This window comes from Neophocaena asiaeorientalis, unplaced genomic scaffold (genome assembly GCF_003031525.2).
Source record: "Neophocaena asiaeorientalis asiaeorientalis breed wild unplaced genomic scaffold, Neophocaena_asiaeorientalis_V1.1 scaffold78, whole genome shotgun sequence".
NCBI classification, from domain to species: Eukaryota; Metazoa; Chordata; class Mammalia; order Artiodactyla; family Phocoenidae; genus Neophocaena; species Neophocaena asiaeorientalis.
The window spans coordinates 16,093,214-16,101,892 of NW_020175018.1; positions in this window are offsets into that span (position 1 = coordinate 16,093,214).

Genomic DNA, 8,679 nt, shown 5'->3' on the forward strand with positions numbered 1-8,679 from the left:
AAGTATAGTTGACTATACAGTGTTGTGTTAGATTCAGGTTACAGCAGAGTGATTCAGTTATACATATATATATATATATATATATTCTTTCTCAGATTCTTTTCAATTATAGGTTATTACAAGATACTGAATATAGTTCTCTGTGCTGTATAGTAAGATCCCTCTTAGAGAGGGATGGGGAGGGGCTATGATTAGAAATGCCGGGGCAGGGGACCAAGGGCCACCTGAAGGAGGCAGCGCACAGCTCGTGTCTTCTTGCCTGGCTGCTCACACACGCTTTTTCTTTGCTAGCCTCTTCTTTTGTTTGTTTCCTGAGGTGGAATCCACATAACATAAATTAACCATTTTAAAGTGAACAGTTCAACGGCATTTAGCACCTTCACGGTGTCCTGAGACCACCTCCTCTGTCTAGTTCCAAAGCGTTTTCATCACCCCCAGGTGAAACCCCCTCCCCGTTAGCAGTCATTCCCAACTTCTCCTCCCCCAGCCCCCAGCAGCCACCATCTGCTCTGTCTCTGCGGATTTGCCTGTTCTGGACACTGCGTATAAACGGGATCAGACAGGATGTGGCCTTTTGCCTCTCTGGCTCCTTGCACTTAGCATAACGATTCTGAGGTTCATCTGTGTTGTACTATGCATCAGTACTTTATTCATCTTTACAGCCGAATAATATTCCATGGTAGAGATCGACCCCCTTTTGTTTATCCATCATCCATTGACGGACACTTGGGTCGCTTCCACGTTTTGCTGGTTGTAAATCGTGCTGCTGTGAAGGCGGGCATTGCAACTCATGTACTCCTGCCCTGTGCTACTCTGATCTGCAATTCTCAAACCTGTTCGCTTCTCTCTTTCTGCCCTTGCACGGGCCTGTCCATCCCCCTCCCCTCTCTATTGACTCCTACCCACACTGCGGGGCTCAGTTTCATGCCACTTCCTCCAGGAAGCCACCCTGCTGCACTTGGGCTGGCTGGTGGTCTCCTATACCACCTGGCCATATCCAGACAAGCCCTTCTGCACATGGTGGTTATTGCTGGAGCAGCTGTCTGGGAATGTGGCTCTGCGATGGCTCTGATCGTCATTGCATCCTCGGAGCCTATTAAAGTACTGGGTGCATAGTAGGTATTCCTAAAATGTTTGTTGAATGAATACGTGACCATCATCTCTGCAATTGCCAGGTCTTTTGTGGCAGCCTCGTGGGTTGTCTGACCTGGGAGCAATTACCAGACTGCAGGCTGGAGTGGGGCTCCTTGTGGGGAGGGGAGCTGCCACCTCCAGTTACTATTCCCAGTGGCCCCTTGGGAGACTTGTTGATTAAAAATGTAGTATGAAAATGGGAGCAAAGCTGCCATTATAAATGGTCAGAATCCTGCTCATTATTCTATTTGGAACGATGCTATTAATATTAATGACCCTTAAAAATACTTCATATACAGGCACTTACTCTTTATGTCTTCCCCTCCTGCAATGCGGTCTTGTTCCTTACCCAGACTCTCCAAAGCTTAGGTTCTTCCCCCAGCTCATCCCCTCTGGGGAGGGGGCGCACCAGGACAGAGTTCCTACCACTCACTCATTCAGGGACTGTCACCATTATCTTCCCCACCCCCAGCCACCCATGCGGGCAACTCAGCAAGTGCTGTCCCCCTCCCCCTACCCTGCCCAGGAAGCAGGGAATATGGGCCTTTTTACAGTTTTATTTTGTAGTTAAGCGCCATGGTGGTTTCTGGGAAGGGGAGGGCAAGGTCTGGCGCTGGGGGAGAAGGCTAAGCTTTCCCTAATCAGAGGGCAGCAGAGAGATGACACAGACGGAATGAAAAGGGCCGCTTCCGTACAGGAAATGAAAGGAAATCATTCACGGGAGGGCAGAGTGAAATGCCCTGTGGGAAATGCTCCAGAGGATGGCCTCCCCTGGAGCCCATCCGCTCCATGGCAGCTTCAGCTGGGGGACACCGGACCACAGCCCGAGAAGCCTCCAATTAAAAATATTAACCCCGACGCCAGGGCTCCGACCCAGGGCCTGGTCCCGGGGGGAGCAGCGGCTCTGCTGTTTGAGGAAGACTCAGGGGACAGCAAGAAACTGGGGGAGGAAGTGGTGAGAACTCAGTCTTACTGGTCATTTTGCCTGTCCCGGTGGGAGCAAACCACTCCTGGCACCTGGTGCCTGTTTCCTGCCCTTGTGGCGTATCGACCAACCATCTACCTGCCACTTAGGGAGCCCTACTTCTGAGGCCAAAGGCATGGCCTCGACCCCACTGAAAACTCCACAGCGTGGGGAGCCTGCCCACCGTGCTCACTGGTGGAGCATGGACCCCGCGTACAGCAGGTGCTCCATAAACACTTTCTGAATGATAATGATATAACATCATCACTGGTTACTTGGCCCTAATTCATTATCCAGCAAAATCCCCAGCTATCTTTGGAAATCATCAAGGGGAAGGGCGGAGAGCATTTAAGCATCTTTATGCATCTTGGGTGGGTTTCTTAGGCTTACATTTCTTAATAAACGTATTTATGGCAGGAATTTAGCAGGCATTTTTTTTCTCCAGGTCCAAGAAGTGTTAATCACTTTTTTTTCCCCTTTCAATAGAATTGACATTTATTGGGCACTGGGCACGCACCCGGGCCTGTTCTGAGGGCTTTACTTAACCCTCACACACCTGGGAGGCAAGCATGGCGGCAGCCTTACCCCACAGCTAGTTAAGAGCAACTTAATCAGTATGTCCCAAAGAACAGGCACTCGCCCCCCTTCCCCACACGCAGACCTGCACATACACACACACACACGCATACACACACCTGCACCTACACAGCTTCATGGTCATGTTTAGTAATTGGCTAATATAGAAAGTTTCTACAAAGCATCACATGTTACAAGAATCCCTCACTTCACCCCACGGGTACATTCCTCACCTTGTGTCCTTGATCAGGAAACTGAGGCTCAGAGAGGTTAAGGAACTTCCTGAAGTCTCACAGCTAGAAACCAGCAGACTATGGGATATGGTGTTTGTTTAAATGCAAATGTGTTTGAAACCTAGCCCAGCGGGATCTCCTTCTGATTTGCTGTCGTGTGCCCTGCCCCCTGCCCTTCTCTGGCGGCAAGCTGGCGCTCTCCACACCTCCCTTGCCTGGAGCTCCACGTGCTGCCCCTGGCAGCCTCTGGTGGCACAGGTCGGCGGCGCACTCCGCACCTTGTCAGATGGCTGCACTCTCTCTAGATGATCAGGCCAGGCTTCCCCAGCCTACTGGTCTGTCTTCAGTCCTCTTTAATTAAACAGCAGCTCTCCCTGGAAAGCAATTGGATTATCCGATTATGCGCTCCTAACCTGATTGCTATGGTTCACGCAGGGGGCTTGGAGACTCCGGTGTGGGTGGGGTGCAAGAGGACCAGCAGCGGTGATGCATGTGACCCCCTCCCATTCCCACCTCCCTCCCCTGCCCCACCCTACCCTACTTACCCAGGGCCGGGTCTGTGGTTGGTTGGGTATTGTCCCAAATAGTGACCAATCTGGGACCCCACGGCTGTGTCTCCCAGGGCCTCCGCTGCCATTAAACTCTCCCGAGTGGCTGCTTCTCCAATGCCAATGGCTGCGAAGGACCGCCCCCAATCCCCCTCAACACTTAAGCTCTCGGGCCTCTCTGTGGCCCCTACAATATCAAGCTCCTGGATCTGCTGATTCGTCTGTGTAGTATTCTTCCTCGAGCTTTCTCGTAGGCATCTCCTGTGTGCAGGTACCCGGCCAGCAACTGGGCATGGGAGACAGAATCTGCTCTCACCTGGCCACAGTCCCCGGGCGTGGCCTTCACCCCGAGCAACCAAGGCGGGCGCTGCCAGGTTCACCCCGCCTCTGCCAGGGCGCAGCTCAGATCTCCACTCAGAGGGGAGTTCAAGATGTTATTGTGAAAATAAATAATAACTATTCAGATAAGATTCTAATGCTGTGTGCAGATGTAGTAATAACTCTGTTATTGAGTGAGCTTCCTATAGGTAGCAAGTGCTAGGTTCTTTATAATTAAATGCGGTTGTTGCTGTATTTTGCTTTTGAATTTGAAAATATTTCAAACCTACACAAGAATAGTAAAATTAATCCCTGTATACCCTTTGCCTAAGTTCACCAACTGTTAACTTTTTGCCATGTGTGCTTTATGGCTTTCTCTCTCTCCCCACGTGAACATACATGATCCTCATAGCCGCTATTGTTGGTGCTTTGCTGAATCATTTGAGATGAAGTTGCGGACATCACATCCCTTCACCAGCAACTGCGTGAAGCTTGTGTATCCTAAGAACAGGGACATTTCTCTTTCTTTCTTTTTTTTTTTTTACATATTTTTAAATTTATGGAGGTCAAATTCATATAATGTAAAATTAACCATTTTAAAGAGAACAATTCGGTGGCATTTAGTACATTACCAATGCTGAGAAACCACCGCCTCTACCTAGTTCTAGAACATTTCCATCCTTCCAAGATAAAACTCTATAACCAATAAGCAATTGCTCTCAACCCTCTTCCCCCGTCCCGGGCAACCACCCATCTTCCTTCTGAGGGACACTCTCTTTAAACAGCCTCAGGATGGTGATCAGATTCAGGAATTTAATATTGATAGAATACTGCTTCCCTATATACAGCCCAGGTGCACATTTTGCTAATTTTCCCAATACTGTTATTTTCAGCAATTTTATTTTTTCCCTTGACCCAGGATCCAGTCCAAGGATCCACACCACATCAAGTTGTTCTGTCTAATCTTTCGGTCCCTTTAGACCAGTTCCTCTACCCTTAAAAAAAGAAAAAAAAAAAAAATATATATATAATATTTTTTGAGGAAAATATTTAGATTTACAGAAAAGTTGCAAAGATAGTACAGAGCGTTCTCTATACCCTCCACCTAGTTTCCCATCATGTTATCAGCTCATATAACCAAGATACATTTATCAATACTAAGAAATTAACATTGGCACAGTACTATTTTTTTAATATATTTTAAAATTTTTAATTAATTTATTTTTGGCTGCGTTGGGTCTTGGTTGCTGCACGCAGGCTTTCTCTAGTTGTGGCGAGCAGGGGCTGCTCTTCGTTGTGGCGCGCACGCTTCTCATTGCAGTGGCTTCTCTCGTTGCGGAGCATGGGCTCTAGGCGCATTGGCTTCAGTAGTTGTGGCACGTGGGTTCAGTAGTTGTGGCTTACGGGCTCTAGAGCGCAGGCTCAGTAGTTGTGGCACACGGGCTTAGTTGCTCTGCGGCATGTGGGATCTTTCCGGACCAGGGCTCAAACCCGTGTCCCCTGCGCTGGCAGGCGGATCCTTAACCACTGCACCACCAGGGAAGCTCCTGGCCCAGCATTGTTAACTGAGTGTCAGACTTTGGATTTCACCTGTTTTTCCACTAATGTCTTTTTCCTCTTCTATGATCCAACTTTGCACTTAGCCGTAGCCGTTTTTTTTGTTCTTCAAGGGGCTGACCAATGTTAATTAGGTCCTTCACGTGCCCGTGTCATTTTATCTATTTATTTTATAATTATTATTATTATTTTTTTGGCCACGCGGCTTGCAGGAGTTTTGTTCTCCGACCAGGGATTGAACCCGGGCCCTCGGCAGTGAGAGCGTGGGGTCCTAACCACTGGACCGCCAGGGAATTCCCGTGTGCCTGTGTCATTTTAAACAACTCTACGATGTAGGTGTGTTATCACCGTTCTAGAGAGGAGAGAAAACTGAGATCAGAGGTGACGCGACTCGTCCAAGGTCACTCAGTAAATGAGGCAGGATTCAAACCCCATCAGTCTGGCTCAGGCTTGCTCTCCTTCATCCATATGATGACTGCCACACACACACACACTCACGCAGACACACACATCACACACACTCACACAGACACACACACACACACACACACACACACACACATAGAGACGTGGCTTTATGAATTTATTAAGCAACTGGCTCGTGCAAAATTTTTTCACAAAGCATCAAATGTTTAAAGAATCCTCGCTCTCCCCAACAGGTCCATGCCTGAAAAGTTAACTGTAGTTCTCTAGAAGAATTCACTAGAAAGTAGGTTTTTATTGGTGGCTTGCTAAGTGCTTTGCATGTGTTTCTTCATTGGATCAGTACAGAATCCTTGGTGGGATGTGTTGTTACACCCATTTTGTAGATGTGAAAATTGAATCACAGAGAAGGGAATGGGCTCATTCCAGGTCAAACAGCAAGGTCTTAGATGAGCTGGGATTCAAACTCAGTTCTTTTTGTCCCCACTGCCCCATCCATAACCACTAGGCTCGACTTGCTTTTAGGTCTAAAAGGCCCCCACTGTTCTGCATCGTAGCCCAGGGGCCCTCAGGAGCGTTGGGTGGAATGGCCAGAGAGGCTCTGGGATCTGGCCAAGCAAGGCTGCCCACTCTCCTGTCCCTGGGGCTCCAGTGTCTCCTGAAGCTGTTCAGCTGGTTCGCGTTTGTCATCACACAAATATGTTAGTCCTGGGGCCCCACTTTAATAATGGGTCCAGCTGGTAGGAGCTTTTCTTTCAGTGAAGTGTGAATGCTGTTGCCATGGAATGCAGCCTTATGCCCAGGGAGCAGGCATTACCGGGAGCAGAAGCCGCTCTGGGTTGTTTTTCCCTTTATCCAAATTTCATTTCTCTCTGTGTGTTTCACCGCGGATCTTCATTTCAGTCCTCATGGAAAACTGGCGCACGAATGACAGTTTGAGTCAAGGCTCTCAGGGCTTTATCTTCCCCACTCTCCATATGTTTACAAGCCACCCCTTCTGGGACAGGAGGCGGGGATGAGATGGTTATTTTTCCCACCCTGTGTGAAAATAGCATGCAAGCAGTGAGTAGAACGGGATTGGTCCAACAAGCCAAACATCGACTCCTCTTTCTCAACAGGACAGCCGTCCCCAGACTGCTCCTCCGCCACCCTTAGCTCCTGCTAAAACTTGGTTTAAAAAGTCTCTTACCATAGAGGACAGACTTGTGGTTGCCAAGGGGCGGGGGTAGGGGAGGGAAGGATTGGGAGTGCGGGATTAACAGATGCAAACTATTACGTACAGGATGGATAAACAAGATGGTCCTATTGTATAGCACAGGAAACTATATTCAATATCCTGTGAAAAACCATAATGGAAAACAATATGAAAAAGAAGATATACATATGTATAACTGAATCACTTTGCTGTACAGCAGAAATTAACACAGCATTGTAAATCAACTACACTTCAATAAAATTTTTTTTTAAATTTTTTAATAAAAAAATTTTTTTAAAGTCTCTAACGAGAAAGACACGCTGGGGACCTCCGTAGTGTTTGGCTTGGTGTGTATACACGTGAGCGCTCCTCTCCAGTCACACTGTGCACTGTGGCCTCTAGCCCTGGCTTCGGAATCAGTTGTCCTGGAGTCCACTCCCACAAGCTGGGTGATCTTGGGCCAGTGACTTAACTACTCTGAACCTCAGTTTTCTCCTTTGTAAACAAGGAGGAACAAACGGTTACAGCACAAGGCAGCGGGTATCAGGGTGATGGTTATAAAGCACAGCCCCTGGCACCAACCAGCTGCTTGGCGATGGGAGCTGGTAATAGCATCACTTTTTCTTTCTATTACCACTCCCTCCTCCCTCCCTTGACAAAGCTGGTGGGGCTGTGAGGGTGGGGAGGTAGGGGACGGAATAAAGGACTCAGATGAGTCATAAGTGGTCTCTGCCTTCAAGTGCTTCACAGCCTAGTCCAGGACGTGGGCCGTACGTCCAAACAGCTACGACGTTAAGTCAGATCGTGACCATAATACTCATGGTCAGTGTTTGCTGAACGCTCACAATGCATATGGTTTTAAGATGTGCTTTGCGTGTGATCACTTCTAATCTTTCTGTGTGGGAGGGGCTATTCTTATTCCCATTGTGCCGATAAGGAGACTGAGGTCCAAAATCACGCATCTACTGAGGGCAAGGGCTGAGATTCCAAGCCAGTCACCTGCAGTGTCTCAGTGTCATCGCCACACTGCCATCTCCCCAGAGGAGCAGTCCAGGGACCTCCAGGTCAGGAGCTGACAGTAGTTTCCAGGCCAAAGGCCGAGCCTCGGTGCCAGGCTCTGAAGCCACGTGGGACTTGCTGGACACCTAGGAAGGCAGAGGGCCCAGGCTTGGGCTCAAACCCATTTAAGTGCCTACTATTTTGTTCCCAGTGGAAGACAGACCTGGGCAGGGAACATCTCAGGTATGTCAGGGAAACAGCCTCGCCCTCCCTGACCGAGGCAAGGAGGGGATGGTGGAGGTGAGCCGGGCTAACCTCTAAGTGTCATTTTTAAGCCTTACCTTCTAGACAATGAGAAGCTGAGTGTAGCCAGGTGTGGAGTAAACGGGGGAAGAAAGGGGCATGGGGGTGACCGATAGGTGTCGGGAATTAAACTATCTGCTGAAGGTCTTGGGAGATCTTAAAAGCACTGACTGATCGGAGGCGTCCTCAAACTGTTCTTTTTCACCTCCCCAACTAAAACGTAAGTTCGCTGAGGTCAAGTGGAGGGTCATATCTCTTGGGTGCTCATGGAGCCAGCAGGGTCTGCTTGGTGGTGTCAATCCCTCCTGCCGTGCACCAGCTGGCCCTCGGTCTCTGATTGCTTTTCTTTCTTCCTCCTCCTCTCGTGCACAGGAAATCACGAGGAGGACGGCCGGGGACACAGGATGAAGAAAACCCAGGCCAGTGGGG